Genomic DNA, 15000 nt, shown 5'->3' with positions numbered 1-15000 from the left:
GCCGTGGACCGTGACCTTTTGTTTTTAGCTGCGACCTCGGAGCGGTTAAGAGACCTTGTTACGAGGACTTGAGGGACTCTTCTTCAGTCGCTCCAGGGAAACAGTAGCTCAACCGATACTTAAAGGAGTATTCACCCATTTTCAGCCTTATCCTCTTCATGTTGGTTCTCACCAGTGGAAGGAAGAAGTACTGAGATTTTTAAGTAAAAGTAGCAATACCACAATATAAAAATACTCTGTTACAAGTAAACGGCCTGTGTTCACAATGTTACTTAAAAGTACAAAAGTGTTGGCATCAAAATATACTTAAAGTAACAAAAGTAAAAGTATTTTTTTGGGGGGGAAAATAGCAGATCTACAAGCTCACAACGCGTCACGGTGCAACGCGTTGTGAGCTTGTAGATCGGCTATTTTCAAATAGCCTAGGTATAAAATATATTAAGTGGTTAATGTATGTTTTATAATGTAATAATTTATTACTGCAAAGTAACTAGTAACTAAAGTTTTCAAATAATTGTAGTGGAGAAAAAGTACAATATTTGCCTCTGAGATGTAGTAGAGTAGAAGTAAAAGTACTGAAAACTGGAAAAAATCACACCCAGTGTGAAGTGGGCGGTGTGGTCACAGTGGTCATCACAGTGATGGAAGTTCACTGTGATGGTTGTGGACCAATCATTGTACACCCCTAACTTAAAAAAAACCCATAAATGTGTTTTTTTAAAGTGCATAGTCCTATTTATAGGGCTATGCACATGTGTCATGTTTCACTAGCCAATCACAGTCCTGAATAGACTGTGATTGGCCAATCACGGTGCAGGGTACACTGGTGGCCAATCACAGCGCAGGATTGGGGGGGTGCAAATATCCAAACCTCACATATAGGGGCGGTTTCACCGCCCCAAAATACCTTAAGCACAGTACTTGAGTAAATGTACTTAGTTACTTTCCACCACTGGTTCTCACTAATGCTCATTATAAGGATGGTACCATTTCTGACCACCTGCTCTGTGCCTCATGAGGTCAGAGGTGAGCTGCGTGGACATTTCTGAAACTTGCCTCAGTGATGACGTCAGGGATTCCAATTGATTAAACTACGAAACTGCAGCCTTTCTCTTCCTGGAAAGTTAGCACACTGAAGTAAAAGCCATTGTTCTTGCATCGATTGTTCATAAATTGATCGATTACCATAGATGATGGGGGTACAGTAGGCACATTTTGGAACCATCCACAGTCCACCTCTGAGACACAGAGCCTGTAGACAGAAATGGTTTTGTCCCCTATATCAGTGTGACTCAAAGTGGGGTCCGGGGACCCCCAGGGGTCCTTGAGGGAGTTCCAGGGGGTCCCCAGCTAAAATAGATGGACCCTTAGCCTATGGGTCTGTAACTCTGAGAGTGTACGAATGGAACCAAATGGACCCGTTAATATAACTTTGATTTTACAGGTCAAAGTTGGGGTCCCAGAGATAGAAATGCCATTAAATGGGGGTCCGTAGCCATAATCCATGTCAAACTGGGGGTCCTTGAAATTAAAATGGTTGAGAATCACTGCTAGAGAGCTGTAAAAATCTTCTCTTATGGGGGTCCCTGCGGCATAGCTTTTTAAATGGGGGTCCTCAGGCAAATAAGTGTCAATTTGGGGGTCCTTGACATGAAAAGGTTTGAGAACCACTGCCCTATATGGAGCTGATGTTGAAAAAAATCTAAATGTGCTTTTAACAGAGGTGAAGATAACTATACTAAAATTGTTTTAAAGCCTGTGCTGCCTCTTATATCCAACTGGAACAAGGTGGTTTGAACCGGCCGACACTACCACTAAACTGTACCCCCCTAACCAATAGTGAGAGCCTGATGCTCTCACTAGTGCTTAGGGGTTCATCCTCCGGGGAGCGTGAATGCTAATCTGAAAATCACATTGAGATATTGGGTGAAATTGAAAACATCTTCCCATAGTGCCAGAGGCAAGTCCATCGAGTCGCCAAAAATGTGTAGGCTTCATCATCTAGGAAACAAGTTGCATGGCAAATTCAATTAAGATATCTTGTTTGAGGGGGGGTACAGGTAGGGTATATGTGGGGGTACAGTGGTAGGGTATATGTGGGGGTACAGTGGTAGGGTATGTGGGGGTACAGGTAGGGTATATGTGGGGGTACAGTGGTGCAGGCTGGCAGGGAGCAGATGGGGACGTAACAGATCTCTCAGAGAGCAGTCGCTCTCAGAGGTTCACTGATTACACTAATTTAATGGATGAGCTCCAGCCCATTCAGCCTGTCTGATCTCACAGCTGGAGTGTGGCAGTGTGGCAGTGTGTGTGTGTGTGTGTGTGTCTGTGTCTGTGTCTGTGTCTGTGCTGTGTGTGTGTGTGTGTGTGTGTGTGTGTGTGTGTGTGTGTGTGTGTGTGTGTGTGTGTGTGTGTGTGTGTGTCTGTGCTGTGCTGTGTGTGTGTGTGTGTGTGTGTGTGTGTGTGTGTGTGTGTGTGTGTGTGTGTGTGTGTGTGTGTGTGTGTGTGTGCGCGCGCGCGCGTGCGTGCGTGCGTGCGTGCGTGCGTGCGTGTGTGTGTGTGTGTGTGCGCGCGCGTGTGTGTGTTGTGTGTGTGTGTGTGTGTGTGTGTGTGTGTGTGTGTGTGCGCGCGCGCGCGCGCGTGTGTGTGTGTGTGTGTGTGTGTCTGTGTGTCTGTGTGTGTGTGTGTGTGTGTGTGTGTCTGTCTGTGTGTGTGTGTGTGTGTGTGTGTGTGTGTGTGTGCGTGTGTGTGTGGGAGTGCGTGTGTGTGTGTGTGTGTGTGTGTGTGTGTGTGTGTGTGTGTGTGTGTGTATGTGTGTGTGTGTACGTACATACGCACAGTGTGTGGGACAGGACTGAGTGATAATCAACATTATCATCATCATCATCATGACACCTACACTAACATCTTCATCCTCATCATCATCATCACCTACACTAACATCTTCATCATCATCATCATCATCACCTACACTAACATCTTCATCATCATCATCATCATCATCATCATCATCATCATCATCATCATCACCTCTAACATCTTCATTCATATATTTCTACATTGCAGTATTGATACTTTAAGTAAAACATTTGAGTACTTTTTCCACCACTGGGAAGCTGTCATTTCCGTTCCCAAAATTGTATATTTGCCAGACCCAAGGGGTCGGGCTTACATGAGGCTTTGTACCTGTTTCGTCCATACATGGGCATGGTCACTTTGTCCTCCGGCCCCAGCCAAAAAAAAGTATGTCACTTTGTCCTCCGGCCCCAGACAAAAAAAAGTCTGTCCCCCTTTCGTCCCCTTTCGTCACGAACTATTCATGACATCATTATTATGTCACAAGTATGTAATTGAGTAAAGCTCATCAACCACTGTAAGTGGTTTGTAGGTGTGTTACATACTAGGACTTCATTCTGGGTCTGGCAGAACCAGGTCTCCTGGTCTTGTTTAAAATATCTTTAAAAACATATTTTTTAATTCCCATTTCTGCCAAGCAGCAAGCTATACTATGCTTCGGCTATTTATATTTACAGTAGGGGACAAATTTGTAACGACTGTATAAAGACGAAACGGAAGAGGTGAGGAGGCGTCACATCCGCTTTTCCTCCGGATCATTTTCAGAGCTCCTGTGCTCCAGACTGTATGACAGAAGCATTTGAAAATTGTGGGAGGCAGCAGTCTGGCTCGCAAGACTAGCAGGTACATAACAACAGAGTCACATAACGAGGTTCAAATGTGTGACAGGAAACTGAGGGCAGAGCAGGAAAGGATATGCAACACCGGCCTCCAACCGGAATGAAACTGCAGAACGTTGCGTTCATGTGATTGAGCTACTGGTGCACCTCCAAACGCAGCGTTTTGTCTGAAAGCCAATTAGTCAATTATGTTAACCCCAATATAGTCATTATGCCAATTAATCCTCCCCACACATTTCTTTGCTGCCACTGCTATTGGAACCGACTGGCTCAGGAAGAGGAAGCCCCCACCAGGCAGGAGGACATAGTGCCAGTGGTGTGTTCTACCGTGTTACGCTACATACATAGTGTGACCGGCAGAACATTTTCCTAGCCAAGCGTAGCCATCCAAAAAAACGCCAGAGCAAGCGTATCTGATACGCAGGATTCAGTTCAAATAGCCTTTTTTCGTGTGATAATGTGGCGTCTGAGGTGAAGGCTTATGTGTGACTATTGTCTTGAAGTGATCATGACCGCTGGCCGAGTTTTGAACTAATTCACACAGTAACTACTTAACAATAGAGCGGTTATTTCATTTGGCGACCACGTGCACGTGTACATGCGTGTTTATGTGTGCGTGCATGTGCCGCGTGTGTGGGAGAGAATAACTATAGTATCCCCTCCGAAAAAAAACTAGAACACACCACTGTGTAGTGCCTCTGTCTAACTCCTCCTGCTCATCATCCACCGCAGGTGATAAAGAACACCCTTCCCTTCTGGTTTCCCTCCCCTGAAGCGGGTGAACACATGGAATTGTGTTGGTATAGAGTAGACGCCCAGCCAAGCCGGATGCGCCACGATGGATTTGATTCCGTGGTCTCCACAGTGGTGGACAGCCATTTTAACCCATTATAAGACCTGAGGCCAATTCTACAAAAGGTCTTCTAAATGTTGCTACATCAGTGGTTCTCAAACTTTTTCATGTCAAGGACCCCCCAAATGATATGTATTTGGCCACGGACCCCCATTTCTAAATATTTTGTTCCAGGGACCCCCCAGAAGCAAAGATTTGAATAACAAATGTCCGCTTTCAAAATATATATATTCAAAGATTTGCCTCCAATGAGTCGGTCGGCGCTAGCTTGCAACCATTGGTGTGTGAATGTGGGAAAAGAGGGTACGCTGGCGTCGACTGTTCGCCGCTTCACCTACCAATGTCCCCCCCCCGTACGAATGAATGAACCATTGTAAAGCACTTTGAGCACTTGGAAAAGCGCTATAAAAATGCAATTCATTATTACATGGTCACTTTAGACATTATCTCCTCTCTCCAGTGAGACACAAATCCCAGTCCGGCAGACATGTTGTGGTGGCACAGTGGCGCTCCATAAACCAGTGTCACCTTGACCTTGCTGTGACACAGCCAGAAGAGATGGCACTGTTACTTTCCACATAACACACACACTGTGCTTCCACTTGACGTGTCTGCAGTCACTACAGGAGGAGATGGGAAGAAGAGAGGACCGAGGGATTGTGTGTGTGTGTGTGTGTGTGTGTGTGTGTGTGTGTGTGTGTGTGTGTGTGTGTGTGTGTGTGTGTGTGTGTGTGTGTGTGTGTGCGTGTGTGCGTGTGCGTGTGTGTGCAAGAGAAAGTATCAGCAACATAGAGAGGGGGAAACAGACAGGACTGAGAAATAAATTGTGTCCATGTGTGTGCGTGCGAGTCTCTGCGAGAGAGAGAGAGAGAGAGAGAGAGAGAGAGAGAGAGAGAGAGAGAGAGAGAGAGAGAGAGAGAGAGAGAGAGAGAGAGAGTTGGCAGATCGTTCCAGTGAGTCTCAGAAACACATCATTTTCTGTGGATGAGTTCTGTCAGCACACATCACCCAAACCAGCCTGGCAGAAGCACAGCAAGGCACAATAGGCAATTAGAAGCACACACTGGGGGTCTATTTATAGGGGTGCCGTGTGTGTGTGTGTGTGTGTGTGTGTGTGTGTGTGTGTGTGTGTGTGTGTGTGCGTGTGCGTGCGCTTGTGCGTCTGTTCGCTGCATTACTCCAATACTCTGATCCACAGAGTAGGAGATATCACCGCCTCAATTGTTTGCCACACGTGCAAAGAATTTTGGCTCAGTGCGATGGGTGCTTAGTAGACACAATGATGTCACACATATGGTGACACACTTGGGTGACCCGAAAAGAAAAGAAAAGAAAAAAACAGAACCTGTCCCATTGTGTTGGGAAGAACCTCCAATTAGTCTTCACTGACTGGCAGGGTGTTTGCTTTCACGCAGACGAGATTATTATAGCGTGGTGCCAGGTGGTTGATATCTTGTGGCGTTGTGTGAAAATGTGTGCAAATGTGTGCATATGTGTGTCTGTGTGTGTGTGTGTGTGTGTGTGTGTGTGTGTGTGTGTGTGTGTGTGTGTGTGCGTGTGCGTGTGCGTGGCATGTGTGTCTGTGTGTATCTGCAAAAGTGTTTATGAATGCAAGTGTGTGCAATTTTTGAAAATTGTGAACGTTTGTGAAATGTGTGAAAGTTCTCGAAAATCTTTGAAAATGTGATGTTTCTAGAGAAGCACATCCCTTTCATCTCCTCTGGCCCCGTTGGGTTCTGTCTTTGTTTAGCTCAACGTCAATGACCTCATTTCTCTGGAATGTAAGTAGCACTCTGTGTTCTGCTTCGCCCATTCATGCAAGACAGATGAGGGGGGGGGGACAGTTGTTTGTGGTAACTATAGGGATGGTGTAGGGGAGGGTTTTTGGGGGTAGGAAATAGGCAAGTGCATCGGTCACTTCCTGTTACTTCTCGCGGTAATGGAGGGGGGCATTGTGTGAGACCCTTCGCCGTGTGATTGGCGGCGTGGTGTTGACACACACATCTATGCTCTGACTTGGAAAGGAGCCAGCTTAGGTGGTTCGGGCATCTAGTACGGATGCCTCCCGAGCGTCTCCCTAGGGAGATCCTCGCTTCACGTCCCACTGGGAGGAGACCGCCTGGCAGACCAAGGACCAGATGGGGGGGATTATATCTCCACACTGGCCTTGGAACGCCTCGGAATCCCCCAGGAGGAAGTTATACTAATGTTGCTTTGAAAAGGGAAGTCTGGAGCTCTCTGTTGGAACTGTTACCCCGCGACCCGATTCCAGATAAGCGGTTGAAGATGGATGGAGAATGGATCTATGCTCTGGTCAACGATGTTCTTTAAAGCTGTAATCCAGAGTTTATTTTAATGAATAAAAGGTTATTTAAAAGATCTGTATCGTAGAGCAAGAGATAATCAATGGGGAGCAGGTCATTATTGAGAAATAAACCCTGACAGGGTGATTTAGACTGTTGGACCAAAAGTAACAACAAAACAATTTGATTGATTATAAAAGATTTCATTGCTATACGGTGATGAAAGTAGTCCATTATTATGCTAGGTGCATTCAGCGCAATTGCAGTCGGCTCTGGAAAACAACGGGAAGTGTTGATTAAATAGAATCAATATTCGGTTACTGCATTGTCTATTTCTCGCTTCAAATGTTTTCAAAAACATTCTTGAGTTTGCTGTTTAGCTGTAAATGACATAGTGTGTTTGTTTACATTGCTGCAATGTTGGATACGGCAAAAATCAAGCAACGTAGATTGATATGAGCCAGGCTCTCTGAGTCTCTGATTAGACAGCTGTCTGTTGAGTTTCAGTGGTCATTATTCAAAAACGACAGACTGATGAATTCAGTGATTGACCAATCAGAATCAAGCATTCGACCAAGCTGTGTAATAATAAAATAACATCTGCGGTGATTGGAGTAGGTCTCCATACTCATTTAAACCCTGGTGTCGGGTAGGACACCTACTGGTTGACAAGTTAGTCCTGCCATAGTAGTCCATTGGTGAGTGGTAGAAGTTTGGTCTCCCACACAGGAGACTAAGGTTTGAATCCTGGGTGTTACAGTTGAAATAGACCTTTTTCTTGGCAGCCATTTACATAAAGACATTGTTGGGTAATTAACAAAATTGTTAACCATTGATAACCATTGTTAATAACAATGGTATACTAAATAATGTTCCATTCCATTCAGATCAAACATGAAAATGAGGGTGCAGCTATTGTGCATGTTGGCTCAGCTGGAAAGATTCTGCTGCACTAAATGGAACAGTCTTAATTAGTATCATTGATAACACCTGGACAAGGAAGTCACATTACACAATAGGCTGCTGTGAAAAATGTCTCTTAGGGAAAGGACATGAAACTTATGGATTACCCCTTTAACAGGTGGAAGCAAATAACAGCATCAGCACCAATGTGGTGGTGTTATGTGGTGGTGTTGGTGCTGGTGGGGGTAGTGGGGTGTGTGTGTGTGTGTGTGTGTGTGTGTGTGTGCGCGTGCATGCGTGCGTGCATGCGTGTGTGTGTGTGTGTGTTACTGTTACATGTAAACTATAGATGCCACACCCTGTGTGTTGGTCAACCAAATGAACATCAGTGTGATGTTCGTCCGTCCGTCCGTCCGTCCGTCCGTCCGTCCGTCTGTCTGTCAGCTCGTTTGGCCTTCCAGAGTGACCACAAAGTAGCCTACCTCCAATGCCAATTAAAACGGTGATGGTCAGTTTATTGTCACGAGGCCTTGATGACTGCCAGCGCCTGACAGCGCGCGCCATTCTTTTTTAATTAATCGCCCGCAGGCTCGGACACACGTGGGCGAGCGGAGAGAGAGAGAGAGAGAGATAGAGAGAGAACAAGGCCTCTGGAGAGACGGAGAGCAGAACTGTGCATTCGTCTGTCCTGTACTTGTCTTTTTCTTGTCAGAACAAAGGATGGGAGACGAGGGGGGAACAGACGCTCTTCTGCTCTCTTTTGTTCGCTGAGACGATGAAATGAATGCATCATTGAGATGAAGAGGATGTCTTTGCAACACTTCATATTTTTGTCTCTCTGTTGTATAATTTGTGGTTTTCCATTGGTGTGTAGGGAGATGTAACATGCAGCCAGTGGTGGACTGTAACGAAGTACATTTACTTGAGTACTTATATGTACATTTTTGAGTATGTACTTTACTTGAGTCGTTCCTGACTTTCACTCCACAAGCCTACAAATTTCATGGAGCAACTTTCACTTGTAATTGAGAAATATTTGACCAGGATAAATGATACTTTGACTCAAGTACTGAGGTTGAGTACTTTGTCCAACGCTGTTTTGTCCATGTTTTGTTTAACCATTTCCAACCCGCCGTCCCTATTTTGGGGCATATAGGTGGGCATTTTAATTGTAATGTAATTACTAGAGGTTCGGCCCTCACACCTACTGTACGTCGCACCCCCAATCCGACTGATATAGGTACGCCTGCACGTACACTGGCCGGATGGCCCATCCTCCCTGAAGCCAATCGGATTTGAAAAAATGGCCACAAATTTGCAAAAACAGACGATCTACAAGCTCACAACGCGACCACTGCTTTGTGAGCTCGCAGATTGGCAATTTTTCGCACGACACCTTCCTTCGTATGACAATGTGTAAAATAGGGTTTAAGTGGTTATTAATGTGTCCTTGGGGGGAGTTTACACACACACACACACACACACACACACACACACACACACACACACACACACACACACACACACACACACACACACACACACACACACACACACACACACACCACACACACACACACACACACACACACACACACACACACATACAAACATACTGTACACTGCAGCAGCAGTGTGTCCCATGAGGGCACCCGTTTCTTGAGGGAGGGGAGGGGGGAGGGGGGAGCGGTACAAAAGTCAACATTATCATCATCACAGATCTCTATGCGTTTTCATTAACTCAATCTTCCATAACGTTTCCCACTGTGCCCCAGTGGCCCAGAGCTGTATTAGTCATTCATGGGCTCCGGGGGCAGTTTGCCATTTCCTGAGCCCCCATGCATCACAAATTGAAAGTCATTATCTTCCATAATTAAAGCAAATATATCAAAGACTGCTTACACACTCACAGTGATACTGTCAATGAGCTCCGAAGGGAGACGAGGGGGGGCTTACAGCTCAGGTGGCTTGTATACTTGCTCGCACGCGCGCACGCAGGGACGCACGCACGCACGCACGTAGAGAAGAAAGTAGATGGGGTCTAATGACGCCATGGTTTCTCTGTACAATCTGTAGTAATGGAGAACAGTGAGCACGCTGCACACTCACAGGCCCTGTTTAAAGGCGTCAGCCACTGAGTAGTGTGGTGGTGGTGGTGTTTACCTGCAGAAACACATTGCTATCTCGCTGTATTTTGCCATTTTCTCTGTTGGTAGACAGGGATGTTTTTGGGGCTACTGAAACAGTGAAAACACCCAAATACAGCGAGACGCAGGCAGGGTGTTTTTGCAGGTGCACACCACCGTAACAATGTTTTGTTATATAAATACAGGGCAAAGTTACGTACTATGCCTTTAATGCACAGGCTTTTCGGCGCAGAAAGGCATATGCTGTACCCCCCAGTACACCTTTTGCTGTAGCCCTGCACACCAAAAAGTCCTTGTCTGGACATCATGATCAATATAATCAGTCGTTCTTCTCTCGTGTTTGCTATGTCTTATGCATCAGAAATGTTCTCAAACCATACCCCCCATATCTTTTATTGGCTATATGCTGTAATAATAATAATAATAATGTATTTTATTTGTATTGCACTTTTCACAAGGAATCTCAGAGTACAGTCAACAGCATGAAATCAATCAATCACAAAAGGTTAGAAACAAGGTTAAAAAAAATTGCACAAAAGGATATTGCTGACAGCAGCTACACACAATTTAACACGGAAACGCTTTCCTAAATAAAAAGGTCTTTAGGCCTGAGTCCAGGCCAGGGTCTGTGGTGTCCTGTCCTCTCTTTGGCTGGATGGAAGAGATGCATGCGCCCATTTGTCGCCAGTCTATTAACATTTTGTATCTATAGCTAGCTACCCCACTAACATGTTAAGTTTGGAAACAGGTGATATACTATTTCGACCAGCGCGCAGGCACTGGCTCGCCCATTTGCCTCCTGATGGCTTTAAAAAGTTCAATGCCATCATGGGGGAAGTTTTTAAAGAAGAGGACAGATGAGGAGAGACTGCACAAAAGTACAGAGGTAGCCATGTAAATAATAATACTTATAGCCTAATAAACGTACTTTTTAAAGCACTTTGTGAAACATGGTGCTCCTCCTACGCTTTCAAACTCCTGACCCCTTCAGTGCCACCACCGGGTAAAAATATTGCATCATGTAAAATGATACCTAGAACTCCTCCGATACCTAGAACTCATCCCATTGAACGGGGCTGTTATCACCCTTATCATCCGGAGGTTCTTCCCTAAAACTATGTGTTGTCATGATGTATGTTTCAGTTGTCTAAATCAGTGGTTCTCAACCAGTGGTCCGGGGACCACCAGTGGTCCTTGAGGGGTACCAGGGGGTCCCCAGCGAAATTAGTTAACATAGTGTCAAAAATCATTTTAACCACTTAAGCTTTGGCTATTCAAAAATAGCAGATATACAAGCTCATAGCGCAGCACCGAGTGCCGCGCTATGAGCTTGTATATCTGCTATTTTTGAAAAATCTTGAAAATGTGTGCAAATCTTTGAATATATATATTTTTTAAAGTGAACATTTTTAACTCTAATATTTGCTTCTGGGGGGTCCCTGGCACAACATTTCAGATGGGGGTCCGCGGCCAAATGTATATCAATTTAGGGGTCCTTGGCATGAAAAAGGTTGAAAACCACTGGTCTAAATAATATTTATAGTTATTATTATCACTGTACATCCTCATCATACTGTCGGTCATATCTCATTACTGTGACAGTGGGCATATCATTTCCAGGACACACTGATCTGATTTTCAGCTGACTTCTGGTCTCTTGTTTAGTTGAGGCTTCAGTCTCACTGACACAATGAATCCAAATAAGGCAAAAATATTTCCTACGGTGACTCAGTGATACATACTGTGTTGGGGTAGACAGCTTGTGTGTGTGTGTGTGTGTGTGTGTGTGTGTGTGTGTGTGTGTGTGTGTGTGTGTGTGTGTGTGTGTGTGTGTGGTGTGTGTGTGTGTGTGTGTGTGTGTGTGTGTGTGTGTGTGTGTGTGTGTGTGAGACATGGAGATAGAGAACGATAAGGAGAGCTAGAGAGGAAATAGAAAAGGATTGATTGATTGATTGAACGAACACTTTATTAACAGTTTGCAAATAGTAGAGTGGTACGATTTTACAATGATGCTAAAAGGATAACACAAAAAGCCCTATAGAGGCTTGTTTCCATTGTGGTCCTGTGAAGGTGATAGTAAAAGCTAGGAAGTAAGGTTATAGTAAAAGTGGTGTGTGTGTGTGTGTGTGTGTGTGTGTGTGTGTGTGTGTGTGTGTGTGTGTGTTGTGTGTGTGTGTGTGTGTGTGTGTGTGTGTGTGTGTGTGTGTGTGTGTGTGTGTGTGTGTGAGAGAGAGAGAGAGAGAGAGAGAGAGAGAGAGAGAGAGAGAGAGAGAGAGAGAGAGAGAGAGAGAGGAGAGATGAGAGAGAGAGAGAGAGAGAGAGAGAGAGGAGAGAGAGAGAGAGAGAGAGCGAGAGCGAGAGAGAGAGAGAGAGAGAGAGAGAGAGAGATTGACTGTGACCAAAACATTAGGCTACATCACAACATCACAAGGAGAGAGAGGTGAGAAGAACAGTAAGAAAGAGGAGGGTAGAGGGGAGAGAGAGGAGAGAGAGAGAGAGAGAGAGAGAGAGAGAGAGATGAGAGAGAGAGAGGAGAAGAGAGAGAGAGAGAGAGAGAGAGAGAGAGAGAGGGGGGTGAGAAGAACAGTGAGAAAGAGAGGGAGGGCTAGAGGGAGAGAGAGAGAGAGAGAGAGAGAGAGAGAGAGAGAGAGAGAGTGAGAGAGAGAGAGAGAGAGAGAGAGAGAGAGAGAGAGAGACCTGTGCTGGTATATCACAGCAGTGCAGTAGGTCTCTCTCTGTCTCCCGTCCACCGCAGGCAGGTCAGTCAGTCAGACCATATATACTGCATGTTAGATACAGTGTATTATTATACTCCCTCATCATCAGTTCAACCGTGAGGATACATCCAGGATGCCAGAGGCTGTTCTCTACTGAGAGATAGAGGGAGGGAGGGGGGGGAGAGAGAGAGAGAGAGAGGGAGGAGGAGAGAGAGGGAGAGGGAGGGAGGGAGGGAGGGAGGAGAGAGAGGGAGAGAGAGAGGGAGAGAGAGAGGGAGGGGGGGGAGAGGAGAGATGGGGAGGGAGAGGGAGAGGGAGGAGGAGAGAGAGGGAGAGGGAGGAGGAGAGAGAGGGAGAGGGAGAGGGAGGGAGGAAGGAGGAGAAGAGAGAGGGAGAGGGAGAGGGAGAGAGAGAGAGAGAGTGAGGAGAGAGAGAGAGAGTGAGGAGAGGAGAGAGAGAGAGAGAGAGAGAGAGAGAGAGAGAGAGAGAGAGAGAGGGGGGGGGGAGAGAGAGTTTAGAGGTATTAGAGGGGGGGCGTCTGTCTCCGTTAGAAAGGCTGCCTGCAGCCAGTGTTGCCAGATTCTGCCAGAGAAATAAGCAACTAGGTATATGAAAACAATTAAGCCCAAAAGAAGAGGCATATAGAAAAATAGCAGATCTACATATATTCTGAATTCCCAAAAAGAGGACACCCAACGAATTGCATACTTTAGTTAAATAATGCCTCAACATTTAAACAAAAAGAAAAAGAGGAGGTAGATAACAAAATAATCACTCTCATACAAATATGCTCTATAATATTTCATGTTAAGTTCTGTAATAACATTCAGCTTTTAACAAAATAAAAATAACCTCTCTCTCAAGTCTTAGACTTATCTTAGAACAAGTAAGGTACCCCATTATTATACATTATATAGTCGGTCAATTTGGCAGAAGAAGTCTCGCCTTGCACAGCTTTCTTGTGCTTTGAAGTGGCAATATGGGCTTGCAGTCTGACGAACCTTTTATTTGCCACGGAGACATATGTTCCTGCTTTGCAAACAGTACACTCTGCTTCACACCCTGGTCACCCTAAAAAAGACATACTGGACAGTTCTGGAATTTATGTAGATTTGTTTCTTTCTTTATTTATTGATTTCAGTCTTTCTAAATGAACATTAGGGCAAATGAAAGTAATTTTCAGTAATAGCCAAAGGAGCTCTCAAAGGTTTTTTTACTTCATGTGTCTATCTATTACTGGAGCTCACAACGCGTCACGATGATTAAAGAATAATAATAATAATTTTGGAATATTTTTGGAACATTTTAGCAACACAAATCTTGTATGGGGGTCCCTGGCAATAAAACATTTTTCAAATGGGGGTCCGCAGACAAATACATATTAATTTGAGAAACACCAGTTTAAACAACATTAGGAAACCCAACATAAGGAACAACTACACTTTAGAAACAAGCCCAATAAAAATGCAACCGCAACTACCAATATTTACAAGCAACTTTACAGGAAAAACAAGCCCAAAGTCGCTTATAATAAGCGGACATGGCAACGCTGCCTGCAGCCAGAGACAGAGGTCTTTTTGCCGTCAGTGGTGGAGGAGGGTCCTCCTCGTCTGGATGGGGCTGAAACGGTGTTGCCATATCCGCTTATTATAAGCGACTTTGGGCTTGCTCTTCTGTAAAGTTGCTTGTAAAATATTGGTAGATTTGGTCTTGTTTTCCTATAACATTTTTTAAACCAGTGGTTCTCAAACATTTTCATGTCAAGGACCCCCAAATTAATCATGTATTTTGTCTGCGGACCCCCATCTGAAAATATTGTGTGCCTGGGACCCGCCCCATACAAGATTGGACCATTTTTTCCCAAAATGTCCTTTAAGATTATTTTTTTAATAGCAGATTTCAGAAATTTATTTTCAAAATAGCCGATGATGTATTATATGTTTAAAGTGCGAACTGGCTTCGCCGCGAAGGGGTCGCTTGCTTCTTTTCGGGGCTTCTCTTCACAGACCCTGGTTGCTTGTTTCTCTTTCAACATCTGGCAACATTGGGCTGAAAATAGGGAAGCAAACACAAAACACAGTGACAGAAACAGAACCACGCCGTTCTGCAGAGAGGGAGATAGAGAGACACAGAGACAGAGAGAGAGAGAGAGAGGCTGATCCTACATTATAAGAAGAATAATCGACAGTAATCGGTGGGGATTGTCGCTGTTTTTTGGCCAGCGGAAGAAGGTGAGGAGGGGGTTTTTATCCTCTTTTATTGATTTTATCCCATCCATATGTATTTTTGTTGTTTTGTTTTGGTCTGACTTCATGTCTGGCGAAGGCGTGTTGGTCATAACGGGGAAACTACAAAGTTATCTGGGGCTGCTAATTGGCTGGC

The sequence above is a fragment of the Gymnoscopelus braueri genome, assembly GCF_963280865.1.
Source record: "Gymnoscopelus braueri genome assembly, chromosome: 21".
NCBI classification, from domain to species: Eukaryota; Metazoa; Chordata; class Actinopteri; order Myctophiformes; family Myctophidae; genus Gymnoscopelus; species Gymnoscopelus braueri.
The sequence above is the reverse complement of the archived record's forward strand: the minus strand, read 5'-3'. Positions refer to the sequence as shown.